The sequence below is a fragment of the Rattus norvegicus genome, chromosome 19, assembly GCF_021556685.1.
Source record: "Rattus norvegicus strain SHRSP/BbbUtx chromosome 19, alternate assembly SHRSP_T2T, whole genome shotgun sequence".
Classification (NCBI taxonomy): domain Eukaryota; kingdom Metazoa; phylum Chordata; class Mammalia; order Rodentia; family Muridae; genus Rattus; species Rattus norvegicus.
Window position 1 is genome coordinate 62,458,015 of NC_141552.1, and position 14,142 is coordinate 62,472,156.

Below are 14,142 nucleotides of genomic sequence, written 5' to 3' on the forward strand. Positions count from 1 at the left end.
TTTTCCCATAGAAGTTAACAGTCCCTAACTCTTTTTTTTTAAGATTTATTTTATTTTAATTTGTGTCTGTTGGGGGACTGGTAGATGCAGGTGGCCAGAGAGTCCTGAGGAGGACACTGGAGCTGCTGGACTTACAGTCGGTCTCGAACCTCTGTGTGAGGGCTCAGAGCCAAACTCAGTTCCTCTGCAGGAAGTCCCACTCCTGACGCCGAGCCATCTCTCCTGCCCGAGGAGTGCCCACCTCTCAGACAGAGTCTGAGTGTCCCTTGCTGACCACTATTCTTGGGAGTCAGGACCATCCACCATCCACCACATCTTTTCTGACCCCGTCCCTCATCCTGGAAAGTAGTGCCAGGGTTTGCCAGGGGCAATCACTTCTCATTTTCAGAAGTTTTATGCCTGCTCTGGTGGGGAGGTGGGATTCGAACCCCAACCCTAGACCCTGGCTGGTCCCTGGCCTTCCTTCAGTGGCAGCAGCACCCTTCCAATGTGCTCCATGGAGACTTGGATATGTGACTGGCCTCTCCTGCCACTGACCGAAGCAGACTAAGGTGGACTTGCTGATGGTGTGAGCCACTGTTTGTTGCACCATCGTGCTGACCAGGAAGGGGTGTGTTCTAGTCAGAAGAGGGGCTAAGATTTAACTCAGCAACACACTTTCTCCAGCGGGGCACACAATCACACACACACACACACACACACACATTCACACACACATAGACACACACTCATACACATTCACACACATGCAGATCCACACACAATCACACACACACTGTGTTTACACACGAAGTTCTGTGCACATGCACTCAAATACACACATACACACTTTCACACATTCACTCTCACACACACAAACACTACACACAGATACTACACACACCACTCACACACACACGCCACATACATATTACATACACAAATACCGCATCACAAACATACTCACAAACACACACCACTCATACTACATACCACATACCCCCCTCTCTCTCACACACACACACACACATGCTCACACATGAACTTCTGTGCACACACACTCACATACACACATACACATTTTCACAATACAGTCTCACACACACAAACACTACACACACATACTACACTTACCACTCACACACAGCACACACATACACACTACATATACACATACCACACCAGAAACACACTCACATACACATACCACTCACACTACACACATACCCTCTCTTACATACACACACACAGTCCCTCACACACACTCACACCATACACACACACACATACACACACACACACACACATGCTCACACATGAACTTCTGTGCACACACACTCACATACACACATACACATTTTCACAATACAGTCTCACACACACAAACACTACACACACATACTACACTTACCACTCACACACAGCACACACATACACACTACATATACACATACCACACCAGAAACACACTCACATACACATACCACTCACACTACACACATACCCTCTCTTACATACACACACACAGTCCCTCACACACACTCACACCATACACACACACACATACACACACACACACACACACATGCTCACACATGAACTTCTGTGCACACACACTCACATACACACATACACATTTTCACAATACAGTCTCACACACACAAACACTACACACACATACTACACTTACCACTCACACACAGCACACACATACACACTACATATACACATACCACACCAGAAACACACTCACATACACATACCACTCACACTACACACATACCCTCTCTTACATACACACACACAGTCCCTCACACACACTCACACCATACACACACACACGCATACACACACACACACACACACACACACACACACCACATACTAGATAAACACAGACATGTCTTTCCAAGCACGTTCATTGTGTGTGTATACCACAGACTGCTTCAGATGGCTCCTGGTTTTACTCTGCAGCAGCCAATTGAATCGTTGACTCAATTTTAGTCCACTGGGGGCTGCTAAGGAAGGCCAGGTCCCTAAATCACACTCCTGACAGGTGCCATATTTCTGAGCCCCGAGCTAAGCAGTGACCTTCTGGTTTCACAGTAACTAGAGCTGGGTGACACTCGTAATGAACAGAGTCCATTGAGCCTTCTTAAAATATGAAAAGGAGCCGAGGTTAGATGGAGGTGTCACTTTGAATCAGGGTACCAGAACTCAGTGATCAATCTCCCACCTGCCTGATGACACAGTGGCGAAAGGCACAAAGACTTCCCCCTGGCAAAGCCTTCTGAGATTTCTGCATTGGACAGCCTGCTCCATGCCCAGGGCCAGACTGCATATATGACATAAATAAAATCACAACTGAGGAACGCACTGGTGTCTGTCCCACACCCATGGAAGCCACTGCTGAGAAAGGTTAATCCTGTCTTAATGACTCTCAGACTCTGCGTGCGGATCCATGGGACCAGTTCCGAGCTGCTTCTCAGTAAAAGACTCCTCCCCAACTGCCAATCATGGTAGCCTCTTCTGCCTGGTATATTCCACTCCACAGACCTCATAGGACAATCCTGCTGTGTCCGGGTCCCAGCTGTGCTTCCCTTTGAGGCTTCTTGAGCACTCACTAAAGAATCTCTCCTTCCCCAACGGTCTGAATCTAAGTACATGTGCATTTAAGTGCTTAAGTTGCTGAGGCAGAAGGATGATCTAATCAAGGTTCCACTCAGCTACATAGTGACTTCCAGCCCAGACATTGTCTAAAAGAAAAAGGAAGGAAGGAAGGAAGGAAGGAAGGAAGGAAGGAAGGAAGGAAGGAAGAGAAAAAAAGGTCCTTCCAAGACCTCCTCCCACCACTAGTCATCACTGATCATCACTGGTCTTCACTGGTCATCACTGGTGCCTCCTGACCCTATATACCATATGTTGGCTTTCAGAGCACAGGTCTCTCTCTTACGTTGACATATTATCAGTCTCCATCACTGCCTCCCTTCCATGGGAGGGAATCAGATCCATGGGATCGGGGGTTTCCCAGACAGTCCTTTTTCTTTTAATTCAGAGTGCATAAGATTTGTATCACACATGCTGAAAGACTGGGTGAGTGCATAGGCAGATGCATACACGCATGCGTGTTATGAATGCATGCAGACATATGTGTGCCTGGGTGGATGTATGCACGGATGTATGGACGCGTGGATGAAGGAAAGTGAGCAAGTTCAAACTGGATCCAGTTGGAAGATGTTTCTCTTTCGTTGAGCTCTCTGTGACTGTATTGGAGTCTGTCCCCTGTAGCCTCCCCCAGGCTCCCTAAATGCTCTCCTGGATCCCTGGACCCTTCCCCTCCATGAGGTCAGTGGTGGATGAGCCCCAGCAGGGGGCCAGGTTGCTAGGCAGGCACAGCTGTGGCCCCACCAGAGCAGGTTCCAGAGAGACCAGATAGAAGCTGCCCCATCAAAACAGCCCCAGGGCCACCCTCCCCCTGCAGCCCCCTCCTCCCTTCCCTTTGACTTCACTCAACAAGAGTGATGTTGCCTCTAGTTCACATGCAGGTCTCCTAAACGCATGTGACCTCTGACACCAGGGTTACCCAGTCTGGAGGACAAGAGAGATGCATAAAGAAATGTTTTAAGTCCGAGAGCTCAGACAAAAATGACACTTGTGAGAAGAGTAGATGCCTAGCGATGCCATCTGTCAGAGTCTGGCAAGCTCAGAGTAGGGAAGGACCTTTGGGCAGAGGGGACAGTACCAGCAAAGGCACAGAGGCTCAAAGTATCTGGAGCTGCTCACCGAGAAAACGGACAGGACTGTGAGGGTCCTGGGGGTCCTGTATGAGCCTTGATCTGCAGGCAGCAGGGTTCCCTATGGGCCTGACTCTGAAGGATGCTGTTATCGACCTTGTGTTTCAAAAGCTCAGAGTCAAGGCTGACGGAGTCGAGGGAAGAAAAGGCCAGGAGGCCTCGTAGGAGTGGATATCCCCAGGCAGGAGAGTGGGTGAGGGAATGCAGGAGCAGCAGACGCTCAGAAACAAGAGGAGGAAGAACCAGAAGTCTTTGGGAATTCCTGGGATGGGGATTGAGCGCCCAGAGAGATGCCTGGCGGTTTTCCCAAGCCAGAGGGTTCCTGCCCCTCCCACCTGTCAATCACCTTTCTCATCCCAGTGATCAAATACCTTAGAAGAAACAACTGAGGGGAGGAAAGGTTTGTCCTGATCACCATCTGAGGGGATACAGACCGCTGCCGCGGTGGGGAGCTGGGGACCTGGACACAGCTCTGTGGCAGCCTATGGCTTCTGCTTGCTCACATCGCAGCTAATCAGGAAGCAGAGACAGGACAGGAAGCAAAATGGAGTTGTGAACCTCAAGACCCACCAGTCAGAGATCCACTTCCTCCAGGTTCCACTTCCCAAAGGTTCTGCAGCCTTCCAAACAGTGCCAGCAGCAGAGACAGGGTGTCCAGGCTCACGAGCCGGTGAGGGATGGTCCACATTCAGACTGCAGCGTAGCCCTGCCTTTTGGTTTGATATGTTTGGGGCCTGGAAATGGGCTTAGGGCTGCTTAGACTATCAGGAGCCTGGTCTCCTCAGCCAGTCCCATATGACAGTGACTAGACCAGATTCCCCAGAAACTATGGGGAACTGGGTGCTGTGGCACGGGTCTGTGGCGCGGGTCCGTGGCGTGGGTCCGTGGCGCAGGCGGATCCATGGCGCAGGCGGGTCCGTGGCGCAGGTCCTTCGCACGGGTCCCATGGTATGGGTGCCGTGGCACGTGTCTGTAATCTCAGCACTTAGGAAGCAGAGGCAGGAGGATCACTAGGGATTTGAAAGTAAATGATGTAAAAAAAAAACAACAACAAACAAACAAACAAAAAATCCCTCAGAGCCTAAAACGCCTTCCTAAATCCACAAAATCAGAAGGCAGAGTCACAGCCTGGGGAGCTGCCCTCCTCAGCCCTGCAGGTGACTCCAGGAGCCACCACCATGGATAAGTATGGGGGAGGGAGGGGTCAGGGGAACAGTTCAGTCATCATTAACATCTGAGAGAAGAGTTAGGAGAAAGCGCTCAGGGTGGGCACCGACACTGCACCCCCAAGCAAGCCTAGGGTCTTAAAGCTCAGGTCAGTTGAGACTGGCATATTGGTCCTTCTCACATGCTGCCCACCGGTCTGTGTCACTCTCATCATTTGATATGTGGACATTACAGCCATGCAGGGGGCAAGCGAGAGGAGCTTCGTCCTGAATACAGGCCTGAGGTGACAGAAGGGTTAGATGCAGATAAGAAAGACAACCTAACCTGTTCTAAAGATCCCGGTCCCCTGCTGGGTGTGGTCAGGAAATTGAATGGCCAAAATAGGTCCAAAGCGATGGGCCAAACATCCGAGTTGGGAAACAGCTTTCAGGACTAATTTCTAATGAGATTTTCAAAACGCTAATTTTCCACAGCAGAAAAATCGAGTTGTGTTCATTTGTAACCTGTCAGGCGCAATGAGATGGGGGATATTTCTTCCCGTGCTGTCAGTTGATGCTCTGAGCCGGTCAGAATACAAAGTAGGACAGTTATGCCATCAATCAGCTCTCTGGGAGCTGATAAATGGATACAGTTCAAACCTAGCATTTGAATTGGCTCCGAAAGGATAAATCGACTTCTCGTGATCTTACTTTGAAAAAAAATAATAATTACCCTCTGAAGGCAGAGTGAGCAGTTGGTAGAGGCTGTTTATTTTTCTCACCTTTAGCGGCCATCTTTCCAGTCTGTCAACTCAAGCTATGATGGGAAATGTCACATGTCACATAGGGGAAATGGCCAGGGTTTGAGGTTGTGTCTGCCCACCAGGGAGAAGTTTAGAACTTTTTCGTTCATCCGTGAGTAACGATCCCTTTGGTAGAGACTGTCATAATTTTATGGACAGTCAGAAAGAAAAGCATGGAGACTGTCACTTAGGGCGTCCTTTGTTTAACAGACGGGGACACAGGTGCAGAAATGTGAGTGATGTGAACGTCACAGGCTAAGGTTCTGGTGGACCTCGGGCATCAGTCTGGGTGTGGGAGGTGCATACTCTGCAGCAGGTGATTGCCGAGTGACTCAGAGTGTACCAGCACCACCTAGAAGGGAGGACAGCTGTGTGCTGGCTCCCTTTGCTGAGAGCTCAGCCCATGGCTGCTTGGCCCCATGTGTCTGGGTGGAACAGCATGGCGGAAGAGTGTGTGGTGGAGGAGCTTCACCTCATTGTCTGTAAGGAGGAGAAAGCGAGCAAGGGACCCAGACTCTTATAAAACCTCCTAAGACACTCTGCACCGACCTACTCCCTCCCATTTCCAAAGTAGCTTCCCCGGCTGCAGACCAAGCCTTAAAAAATGTGAGCCTTCAGGCAACACTCATATTCAAACCATGACATAAGCCCTGCTAGGGACCAGCCATCTCACACATACACACACACACACACACACACACACACACACACACACACACACCACAACCATGCATGCATGTGCATACCATATACACATATCACACCACACCACACACCCATACAAGCACACACATGCACATGCATGTACACACCACACACACACACACCACACACATCACATCATATCACACCACACCACACATGCACACACACATACACACAAGCGCACACAACATACATCACATCCCACACACCTCACATATACACACAACACATACACATACAGGCACACACATACCACACACACAACCATGCATGCATGTACAAACAATACATACATACACACACATACACACATCACACTACACATACATGCACACACATGCATGTACATACCATACGTGCACACACACACACACAAACACACACACACACACACCACACCACCCTCATGCACACACAGGCACACACATACACACACCAACCCTTTGACAAGCATGGGACAATGAGGGGAAAAATCAAAATATCTTTATTATTCAGTAATGGAGTCTTCTGGAGACTGTCATGGGAAGGGGTTTGGTTTGGCTTAGTATTTTTGGCTTTAATGACTGTGGGAAGCCCCGTGAAGGAATTTGCTTGCACATAGCAACTTTACTGAGCTACAGTCCACTTGCTGAAAGACGACACACCAGGGCCACACACCAAGGCCACACACCAGAGCCACACCCCAGGGTCACACACCAGGGCCAGTGAGAGGGCTTGGCAGGTAAAGACACTTGTCACCAAATCTGACGACCTGAGTCGAATTCACTGAACCTGCGTGATGGAAGAAAAGAATCAATTCTCACAAGTTGTTCTCTGACCTCCACACAGTCACTATGTCATGCCCCCACATAAACACACACACGAAATAAATGTCAGCTGAATATTTAAAGACTGTGAATCCTAGTCTTAGGATTCGTGGCATACTCATGGAGTCACGTAACCCGTGCCACCTTTAACCTCAGCACCTTCCCATCTCCCTGAATAGACACGCCGTACCCATCTTCCTCCCCTGGCCTCCCAGACCCTTGCTCAGGGCAGCCACTCACCCGCTGTCTGCCCAGCCTCCTGGCAGAGTCCTGGTGCTCCTCACAAATGGAACTTTGCAGTGTGTCATCTCCTCGAGGCCCTGTGGCAGAAACGAGAAAGTGTGAGCAGCTACTGGGTCTGGAGAAAAAAATAGGTTCCTCCATTTTCCCCCTCAACTTGATCCAATTTCTTGTATATTCTGAAATGTTAAAAGGCTTTTACAGCAAGTGCCCTTTCATCCCTCACTCGGATTTGACTGTCACCCTCGGGGTCCAGTCTCTGTGGCATATAGTGACATATACTCTCCCCAAAGATGCCCACCCTCATGGTGGGACCTCGTGGTGGGAGGCATCTCTGTGGAGAAGGCAAACACTCAGCTCTGCAAAATCAAATGTCAGTGTGGGGGATTCGAAAAGTCAAGAACATTGGCAAATTGACATTGGCACTCTGAAAGGCATCGTTGGGTCCAAAGGACAAAGGCTCAGAATAGCTACCCAAGGAAGCAGTGTGTCTGAGATGTGAGGCTGGGGGCCCCCTCGGGCTGGGAAGGCTGGTTGGCAACTCTGCTCACCATGCAGATCCGAGACCCTGGGAATATCAGAATGGACTAAAAAGGCAGCAGCCCCCACCTTAGCCCTCTCTCCGCTACAGTTCACATTTCATGCAGCTTTGGGGGCTCACGGGTTCATTTTAAGCACCAATATTGACCTTGCTTTTGGGGGGAGGGAAATGAAAACTGCTTGAGGGAAGATATTTTCCACATGGCCCCACATGTCTCAGACATTTGACAGCTGTGATTATGCACAGAGCCACCATTCCCACCAAGGGGTTGGTTATGCAATACCACATGGGTGGCAAAGGACAGGGTGTGAGGGTGCATGGGAGGATAGAGCAGGGCCTTGGGCAGTGAGCTGCACTCTGTTTTGCTGAGCCTCACAGCGCAGCCTAGATGTTCACACATGGGAGCCTGAGGAGAGGCACTGGCTGTCATTGGCCAGCCCACAGCCTGTGCCCAGACGCAGGTGATTCACTACACTGTGTGGATGTGTGTGTGTGTGTGTGTGTGTGTGTGTGTGTGTGTGTGAATGCATCCATGTGTGCATGCATGTGTGTACTCATACATGTATCTGTGTGTGAGCATATATCATGTGCAGTGTGTGTGTGATGAAAAGATGTTAAATTTCAGTTCTATTTTATCGTCTAGATCTGTCTTTAATTAGGTAACAAGAATAACAATGGTAATAATAGTGTATTGGTTACTTTTTTGGTTGCTATAACAAAACACCTTACAAAGGCAATGGAAGAAAGGGAGAGCTTATTTGGGCTCACAGTTGGAGGGTTCAGTCTGTCATAGCAGGGAAGTCATGGTGACAAGAATGTGAAGGGTATCCCATTGTGTCCACAGTCAGGGAGCAGAGAGATGAATGCCGGTACCCAGTTTGACATAGATAGATAGATAGATAGATAGATAGATAGATAGATAGATAGATAGATAGATAGATAGATAGATAGATAGGTAGGTAGGTAGGTAGGTAGGTAGGTAGGTAGGTAGGTTGGTAGGTAGGTAGGTAGGTAGGTAGGTAGGTAGGTAGATAGATAGATAGATAGATAGATAGATAGATAGATAGATAGATAGATAGATAGATAGATAATTTGAGACAGGCTCTCCTGCCAAGTGTAGCCTTGAACTTGCTATATAATCAAGGATGACTTTGAACTTCTGACCTTCCCACCTCCACCTCCTATGTGCTAGGCTGTCCCATGTCTGGTGCTGGCAGTGGAACCCAGGGCTTGGCAGCTGCTTCTAGAGTGAGGAGAAGGGGCGTGATGCTCATCTCAGAGGTCTGGACAATACCGGAGCTCACACAGACATGGACCCTATGAAAGCTGTGGCTGCAGTGTGGGATCATGGCACCCCTTCTCAGCCTACACAGCATTCCCCCAGACTCTACTGAGGGTCATGACCACAGGAGCAGGAGGGAAAGCAGAGCCAAGCCAGGGCTCTCGGCCATCAAAGAACCATCTACTCCAGAAGGGCACAATTGCCATGTGTGTCATTCTCATAGGGCAAACACTTATGGATTAGAAGGGCTAGTGAAGTGTGCTGGCACATGATCGTTGGTATTATTTCCTTTTAATACTTTTGTATCTATTCATCTATTTGTGTGCCCAGGTGTGTGTGTGTGTGTGTGTGTGTGTGTGTGTGTGTGTGTGTGTGGCATGCTCATGTGTGGGCGCCACAGTCCTCGTGTAGAGGTCAAAGGACAGCTTTTCAGGTCCAGTTCTCTCCTTCCACTGTGAGGGTTCCATAGTTTGAACTCAAGACATCAGGTTTGGCAGCAAGCATCTTTACCCTCTAAGCCATCTCACCAGCCCTTGTTTTCTTGTAACTAATAAATATGGCATTGTCATAGAGCACCTAATGTTTATATATGTTAGCTGGGGCTGGCATAACAAAATACCATGTAGAATGGATGGTTTAGACCTAGGAAAAGATTTTAACACGTTCTTGAGGTCAGAAGTTCAAGATCACAGTTGCCACCCATCTTTCCTCTAAGGGCTCTTCTCCTGCATGTATGCAACTGCTCCTCCCTGTGCCCAGGCAACACATGCATTGCTGCTCTTTTCCTGCCTTCATGCAGCTGCTCTTCCCTGTGCCCAGTTGGCACATACATCAATGGGGCATACAAGACCAATAACTAAAGGAACTTTCTGGGCTCTCTTCCTATCAGCACACTAATCCTGTCTGCTCAGAGGCTCACGCTGTGACCTCGCATAGCTCTAACTGCTTCTCTTAAGATAAATCTCAATGCATTATGGGATTAAGGCTTCAGTAGCAGAATGGCTAAGGGTGGGTGCTGGGACCTCTGGCTTTCCCTCTCTTGGTGCCACATCCTGGCTTGTCACCGTTGGACACGGCTTGTGGATCTTGTGACCTCTGAGATTCCTGAGCCTCAAAAGTCCCATGAGTCTTATGCTCCGCCTCCTCCCTCACAGAGGGAAAGGTTCAACAAGAGAAGTGGCCCCAGCAGCAGGCAGAGAGCCCAGGGATCTCATCTGACCAGTCGCTGGTATTTGCAAAGATGGGTGCAGGAATGTTAGTGTGTCACCTGTGTGCACCATGCATGCACCAACATACTGTAGAGAGATTTCCTAATCCACCACCACCATTTCAGACTGAGTCAACTGGCCACATCTGCTATGATGGGATGTCTGCACTGTGCCCCATTGCCTAGGTAACTAGGCATTTTAGATAACGGCCATTAACTTCTATGTAACTTTTCTCTAATAGATAGAGATGGTGAGGACATCATCACTGATGTTCCTGCTTAGCAAGTGTGAGTGACACTTTATCCCGAGACCTTTCCTCAGATGACATCAGTCACAACATGAATCTGTGTAGCCAAGGCTCTGAGAAGTCCTGCAAAGAAGGAGGGTCCTACCCAGCTTTAGCCCAGCACTCCTCACGTTTAGAAATTTCCTTTTATCCTTCTTTACTCTAGACTATTAGAGATGGAGTTCTGTATCAAAGAGTATACAACCCAGAGAACATCGGTTTAGCATCTGTTAAGGTTGAGAATCCTCCTGAGATCTCCTGAGACTTTAACTACAGTTAGATGAAAAGTTCAAGACAAAAAAATAATTGTATGGTGACATCCTCCTTTTAAGATTATTTGGACGTGGGGTTGGGGATTTAGCTCAGTGGTAGAGGCCTTGGGTTCGGTCCCCAGCTCCGAAAAAAAAAAAAGAAAAAGATTATTTGGATGCTCCGTAATGATGTGCATGCGTGTCTAGGCGTGGGTGTGTGCACATGAGTAGCAGTACCTGTGGAGACGAGAAGGTGTCAGAGCTCTGGGGGCTGGGGTTACAGACTGTCGCAAGACCCCCAGCATGGGTATCGGAGACTCAGCTGGGTCCTCTCTTAGAACAGTATGCGTTCCTAACTGCTGAGCCATCTCTGCAGTCCATGATAGCCTCTTAGAAGAGCTAATAATCAGGAAGGCCCAAAGTACCACCTGGCTTTACTGTCAGGCTAAGGGAGTACGTGTTCACTCAGCAAATCAGCCAAATTCTCTTACAGATGCTCCAACAGCCTCATGGGAGATTTAAGTACCCTGAGATGTACAGCAGATGCTCTGTGTTGACTGAGACGGTCAAGGTTAAGGCTCTTAACAGTGGCTTTCAGGGAGCCTTGATCTATCCAACAAACACTTGCTGATGTAACTGTTAGGATCTGACCCCAAGGATGACAGAGAACATGGCGGACACAATGTCCTGACTTGGTGTTGGCATCTTAGGGGACAGTACAATGAAACCGTGAGTGAGCAGGTAACCATGAAGCCAGTGTGGTCACAGCTTTCAGCCACCTCAGTCCCTTCTGGAGAAGATAACTCAGTGAGACAGCACACAGGACCCTGAGTCTCTGTGGTGTCAGTGGGACTGGCTGGGAGGTGACCTTTGAACTGGGACCTGAAGAGTAATGACAAGCCAGCCAGCCCAGGAAAGGGGTGGGACAAGGGATTCCCAGTGTCTGTGACAGATCACATGAACAACAGAAGATTTCGGGCTTTGAGTGGGAAACAGGATTAATTAATGGTGGGAGGTAAGAAGGGAACTACCATGGAGCCAAAAAGTTTACTGGTCCTTGGGCTGATCCTAGAGCCTTCTCATATCTGACTTTTGCCCACTCACAGATTCACCTATCACTGGCCAAGGTCTCATAATGAACCAGCCTTGACTAATCAGAGCCTGTATGAGAGCAGTAAGTTCAGCCTCTCTCCGGAGCCCAGCACCTTCTGGACAAGCTTCAGTATCAAGCTGTGATGTTCATATTAAATGTCAGCTTACTGCAACCCAGAATCACTTGAGAAGGGAGTGTCAATTGAGGGATGGTCTGTGTCAGGTTGGCGGAGGTGGGGGTGGGGGGGCGTAGGAAATGTCTTGAGTTGGGAAGTTATACTCTGATTTTGGGCGGCACCATTCCCTAGGCTGGGCCCTGAACTGTATGACTGAAGAAAACTAAGCTGAGCAGAGCGGCTCTTTGGTTTCTCTCTGCTCTCGACTGTGGATATGGTGTGACCAGCTATCTCAAGCTCCTGCCACTGTGATTTCCATACAGTGAGGCCCTGGGGCCTGCGACTGCAAACCCCATGAAGCCCTCTTTGTCGTAACTCATTCTCAGTCTAGATGTTTCATCACAGTGACAGAAGTAGAAACCAGAACACGGGGAGTTGGGACCTTTGGCAAAGTTAAGTGTGTGTGCTTCATTCTGGTCTCCCTGCCTTGTCCCCTGAAGATGACCCATCCCCACAGTAAAAGGCCGTGGGAGGTACTGGCTGGAGTGGAGACGAGGGTGCAGCTGCTATGCGCTGCAGGAGGAAGAATCCTCAGAGCCTTCAAGGAGCAGGTATATGAACCTGACTTTGTGCTCCTCTGGAACCCTCACCACTGAAGCTCAGTCACCCTTGGTCCTCCAGAGCCCTGTCACTGTCCCTGCCTCTGTCCCTGTAGCCAGCCTCCTGCTATCTGCAGATGACTGCTTAGACCCCATTGTGAGAGGAGACCGCCAGCTCAGTAATGCATCTTGCTGGGCCTGACCTCCTCCTCTGGGCAACCTGCCAGACTGTGTCCACTAACCTTCAAGGCACAGGAGAGGTTCAACCATCCATCTTATGAGATCCCCAGCAGAAGGTCGGCTTGTTAGCGCCTTCTGGAAGGTGGCAAGCCTCTGTTCAGCTGGGCGGCTGATGGGTTCTGAGAACCAGGTGCTGGCACAGACTCATGTGTGTCCATTAACCAACCCACTGAAATCTCAGAACAAACACACACCAACATCCATGCTGGCTTCTGACCCATGTTCTCCATTCCCAGGAGACTTACTGCTTGAGAGCCTCCCTGGAGAATAACCCCAGTAAGACACCCCCAGGCCAATGGCACCAGCGAGCCAGGGACAAGCTTGACCTGGAAGCAGTGCAATTGGACCTGTGTGGAAGGGACTAGCCAGGGCCATGTGCTGTCTGGTGTGTGTGTGTGTGTGTGTGTGTGTGTGTGTGTGTGTGTGTGTGTAGATACCCTAACCCAAGAGGCCAGAAGACTCCACTGTTGTCAAAAGTAGCCAGCTAACTGTTCTCCAAAGAGAAGCACAAGGACAGAAGGTCAACTTTCAGCAAAAACCAAGTCATTCAGAATAGAGGAAGAAAAACATTAATGAAGAGTTTAGATGAAAACAATGATTTTTGTTTTTGGTTGTTTTTTTTTTTTTTACATTTGTGTTACCCCAACCATAGGTCTTCTCACTGTGAACACTGATGGGTCTATGGCTGTTGCTTTTAGTTCCCAGCAGTGTTCTGAGACAACACGCACATTCACACCCAACAAGCTGCACATGGATGAAGCAGTGTCTTTCCAACAACGAGGAGGCTTCATCTACCTTCCAAAGCCCTACCCCCAGGCTGCTATCTGAAGTGCCCATAAGTTCCTCTCTCACCCTTCTCTCTCTGGTGATTTCCCGTCATGCAGTGGCTTGCCCTGGGTTTCCTTATGTCCTCAAACATTCCTGACACCACTCTGAACATCCTCCCAAGTGCTGGCTGCCTGTGTCTTGCTAAGATTGTCACTGTTGGTGTTGGTCTGTAGACTTTGGGCTGTTTTAGTCCCTCCACGACCCTGCTGACCAAGTAGAAGCCACGA

General features: G+C 49.1%; 1 protein-coding gene and 1 long non-coding RNA gene across 9 annotated transcripts in view; one reads left to right on the forward strand and one right to left on the reverse strand.

Moving 5' to 3' along the window:
• The window catches only part of Cdh13 (cadherin 13), a 1,039,744-nt gene that overhangs the window by 986,230 nt on the left and 39,372 nt on the right, over positions 1-14,142 (forward strand).
• The window catches only part of LOC134483394 (uncharacterized), a 60,116-nt gene continuing 52,868 nt past the window's right edge, over positions 6,895-14,142 (reverse strand). For all 8 annotated transcript variants that reach the window (XR_015644196.1, XR_015644198.1, XR_015644199.1 and 5 more), the window contains 2 exons: positions 7,473-7,552; positions 6,895-7,197 (listed from right to left, as the gene is read on the reverse strand). This is a non-coding gene — a long non-coding RNA (uncharacterized LOC134483394). The remainder of the gene's footprint in view (positions 7,198-7,472; positions 7,553-14,142) is intronic.